This window comes from Salmo salar, unplaced genomic scaffold, assembly GCF_905237065.1.
Source record: "Salmo salar unplaced genomic scaffold, Ssal_v3.1, whole genome shotgun sequence".
NCBI lineage: Eukaryota > Metazoa > Chordata > Actinopteri > Salmoniformes > Salmonidae > Salmo > Salmo salar.
Window position 1 is genome coordinate 83063 of NW_025548363.1, and position 4821 is coordinate 87883.

The 4821-nt window shown below is 40.2% G+C and overlaps 1 non-coding gene across 1 annotated transcript; it reads right to left on the reverse strand.

Moving 5' to 3' along the window:
* Positions 1-3125: 3125 nt before the first annotated feature.
* trnaa-ugc (transfer RNA alanine (anticodon UGC)) lies at positions 3126-3202 on the reverse strand. Its single transcript has one exon. It is a non-coding gene; the product is annotated as a tRNA-Ala (tRNA).
* Between the last annotated feature and the right edge of the window lie 1619 nt (positions 3203-4821).

Consider the following 4821-nt stretch of genomic DNA (forward strand, 5'->3'; position numbering starts at 1 on the left):
CCTGATGTAAACACATAATGCAGGGTGTTTAAACTTTAAAACACACGTTACTCCAATCTTACATTTCACTCGGTACATTTTGCTACATTTGTATTATTTACAAACCAATATATTACAGTTGGATGCATATGTTTTCACTTCTCAAATACTTATTTTCTCCATTTCACCAGATATGATCATTTTCTGCATTCTCTAGTTGCGCTGTGATTGGCTCAGTGTTCTGTCACACATGGGACACTACGTCACCACAAAATCTACAAGGAGAGCTCGACAATTCAAGCCCCTTTGGTGCTGCCATAGATTTACATTAGAAGTGCCCATCCAAGAAGGCTCAAAGTCATTGGCCATAAATAAAATGACGTCAAATCACCATTACATCTACCGTAGCTTTTATTAGGCTGATCATGTCAATATCATACTTTCAAAATCTTAGCTATCAAGCTAGACAAGCAGTCATCAGTCATCATCATTAATCAAGTTGACAATCCACTGGCAAAACCTTTTCAATCCTTGTCATATGAAGAGAAATTATAGATAAAACACATCGGTGCTCATCGGCCATTGGACATAAACATTACACAACAAGTTGGAAATAACAAATTCAACAATGAGTGGTTTAGAAGGAATCAGTGGCTAACAGCAAGTGTTGCATAGCAATCACATTCCTGCTATTCAGTGGAGAGGGTGTGTGGTCCAAGTCTGGGTTTAAGGGTCTCTTTTCCAACCTTAAAAGGATAAACACATGCAACAACATGGGCCAGAAAAGGTTGAAAACATTGGCGATGCTGTCAATCCAGCATGATTTCTGCTAAGTTCAAAACAACTGGAAACTCGGAACTGGGAAATCTCAGACTTGAGTGAGTTCAAGACAACTGAGACATTGGAAAAAAATGAGCTCCGACTGGGAAAATACGTTTTGAACGGTCATCTAACTCATAATTCCAAGTCGGGAACTCGGGCCTCTTTCTAGATATCCAACCTGAAGATCACCGACATCATGATTCAACCTTGTTTTTTTCCAGAGTTCCCAGTTGTCTTGAAAGCACCATAAATCCACCATAAATCCAAGATTTTCCCACAAGAAGGACCCCCTGCACCACTTTACTGTTCAAGTGAGTACAGCACAACAAGGAGAGTCCAAAAATGTCTTGTATGGTACTGCATAAATGATGTAATATGCCAGGGAGATATGTATACTGTAGCTAAGAAAGTAATACTAAGTGTATGTTGTGTAGTAAGTTGTTATCAACCCATGTGCATCGCCCTAAACATGTGGTCCCTTTCCCTCTCATAACTTAGCCTACTGTTCTGACTTGGTGATGCACATGTAGCCTGTAGCCTGTTTTAGAGAAATGTCTTCATCGAATATTGTAAGAGCTTTCATTTTCTGCTTATAGACCCCCTTTATTTATCCTACGGTTCTGACTTGGAGTACAGGGAGAATACTGTAAGAAAGGCCCATGTTCTGAAATTTGTCACTGTACATTTCAAAAGTGCTGAACAAATAGTTTTATTGACTATGTCCTTCTTAGCTCGCTCATTAGTGTCTTCATCGAAATTACAGAATGCCTCTTATCCGCTCACCGTTCCCTTATGCCGTAGTTTGTACATCTCAATTGTCAGTAGAAACTACATTTGTTTAAGCAAGTCAGCCATATCAGCTTTGGTTTTTTTACAAGGCAGTAAATGAGGCTGAATTAAATGTTTCGCTGCCAGACAAGGCTCCGCTGATAGCCAGGTGTAGCAGTGGTAAAATGTTGGGACTCTGCTGTTGGTTCAGGTTTGTGTGCACTGTTTGTCACCGTTATAGTACAGTAAATGTATTGTTTAGTGTTGTGTTCTGTTGTGTAGTGGCTTTGCTGGCATTCATCAACATTTTATATATTTTTTTGCCCCCCATGCTAAAATCGCCACTGAAAAAAAGAAGAATTTATGTTTAAGGAAAAGAAAATGTGTCTCCTTGCGGAGGTAACAGACATATTTGGGAAACTGAACGAACTGAACAAAAGTATCCAGGGGAAATACAAAAACATTCTACAGATGAGATACCGAATCAGTGGATTCAGAGGAAATTATTATTATTGGAGAGAGAGTCTTTCAAAAACGAACCATGCCCCCTTCCCTCGACTGTGCATTTTTCTAACAAACAACAGCATCAGTAAGTGTCCCACACGAGTGATGACTGCTCACCTCTAACACTTGGAAGAGCACTTTGGGACCTACTTCCCAATCCGAAATCAGTTGACTTGCCTGTAAGTGAAATTGAACAGCTGATGTAGCTGTCATGTGACAATGCTGCAGACAACGCATTCAGGGGTTAATGTATCACTGGATGAGTGTCAACAAGATGCATACCCAGCATTGTTAAAATAACAGTTTTAATTCAATCTGAGCATACTAGTTCACTCCCTAAAATAAGACAAGGTTCCAATGCAGTCCATGAAGAGGTTGGTCTATTAGGATTATGTGAACAGCTATTCTGCCATACTATTGCAAACAGCAGTAACTACTGTTCACATTTTGGTCAAAAGTTAAGACTGAAATCCAGCTTTGTAGTATCTGGTTTATCTTGGCACAAAGTGTCCTGGTTCAATTATATTCAGTTTCAGAGAAAATGGAGTGTCAAATAGTGACTACAAAATCCAAGTAAAATCCAAGGCAAACAGCAGTAAGTGAAGTTACTGTACTCTGTCTTTGATCCACCGTGATTTGACTGCAGTTACTGTGGTTTGTCTTGGTTTTCTGTCAGGCTCCGAGTTCAGGTCAAACCAATCATGACACCCTCAGACACACCATGAGACAGCCAGTGATCCCCAGAATAAAGATGGCACATTCCCACGGAAAATGTTTGGTTGAACTCTCATTGAAATGTAAATAACCAGACAATGGTAAGATAGCAAACAAAGTATGTAAAAGTTAGCTAACATTAAGCAACTGACACCATTGTAACTATATTTATACAATGTCAAATATTAAGTTTAAACATTCTCCATGATTAAATCGTTACATTTTTACCTTTACATTTTAGTCATTTAGCAGACGCTCTTATCCAGAGCGACTTACAGTAGTGAATGCATACATTACATTTCATACATTTTTTTTAATATATATTTTTTTGTCTGTGCTGGCCCCCGTGGGAATCGAACCCACAACCCTGGCGTTGCAAACACCATGCTCTACCAACTGAGCTACAGGGAAGGCCTAATACTGAAAAAATGATTCAGGATTACATTCAAAACATGAAAACATGTCTACATAAAACCATTAAATACATCTAGAATGTAGTTAGAACTCTCAAACTGTTTCCATCAAACAGAAAAACAACAAGAAAGATGGATTAACACATTTATATTTCAGATCCTATACTTTGCATTTACCCATATAGTTGTTTAAGGTCATACAAAGGGGGAGTGCAAACAGCTTGTGAACTCTGCAAATAATGTTTCCACTCCGAGAATGAGAACGGTAGGCTAATTGACTGTAATTAATACATGCATTAACAGAATTTAATGTAACCAAATGACAGGGTATAAACAGTATATTTACACGGCCTACTGGTGACATATGTAATGGGGAATTGATAAACAATTAACAAAGGGCAAACAATTCACACAATTAAACAATGAATGTTCAAGAATTGGAAGGCGACAGCTGAGCGCATTCTGGAATTGCTGATGAAGTGCATCCATTCTGGAGAGAGATGCCTCCACCACACCCACCTCCCCTTCTTCTTGTTGCAACATTTTCCATTATACTCAAGACACATTATCTTCACACATATTTTAGATGCTTTTCACTGGCATCCACAACTCAATCAGCTAGGCCTATTGCCACGTGCTCTGCCCAAATTGCAGGCTTCCCACATAGGCCTTGGCCTACGCACTTGTGATGTGTAACAATCCATAACAAAAACATATTTGTAAATAAGCTAATGATCCTCTGTGGCGAAGTCATGCCCTCTGGTGAAGTATTTTGAATGATTATATTTAGGCAGGAGTAATTATATCATTTTGGCAAAACATCAATTTACTTTAGGGGAAGCCAGCATCCAAACAGTGCACAGGATGCACCCGGCAACTTTCCCTTCCAATTCGCAAGAGGCTGAAACCAGAGATCTGTATATAATGACGTGATGCTCCGCCCGAACAATGGGATTAGTTGTCCCAAAGGCAGGAAGGCAGGCTACAAGCTTAGGTCTGCATATTATGCCAATAGAAACACATTGGGTTAGTTCTGGACAGATTTTGGCGAGAGTGAGCCCTCTCGCTTCACCTCTTCCTCTTTGCTTAAACAATCTCAATGGAAGACACATCCATGCGAGCGAAACAAAGCCCCTCTGTCTTACTACACAGTATGTAGCCCATGTATCAGATGCTGTCTGGACCAAAAGAGTATGGCATGTCATACTATTTCCGGCCAGACAGCATCAGATACATGGTCTACACATACTGAGACAGAGGGGCTGTTTCACTGTCCAGACAGCATCAGATACATGGTCTACACATACTGAGACAGAGATGGTGCTGTTTCACTGTCCAGACAGCATCAGATACATGGTCTACACATACTGAGACAGAGGTTTGCTGTTTCACTGTCCAGACAGCATCAGATACATGGTCTACACATACTGAGACAGAGATGGTGCTGTTTCACTGTCCAGACAGCATCAGATACATGGTCTACACATACTGAGACAGAGGGGTGCTGTTTCACTGTCCAGGCAGCATCAGATACATGGTCTACACATACTGAGACAGAGATGGTGCTGTTTCACTGTCCAGACAGCATCAGATACATGGTCTACACATCCTGAGACAGAGG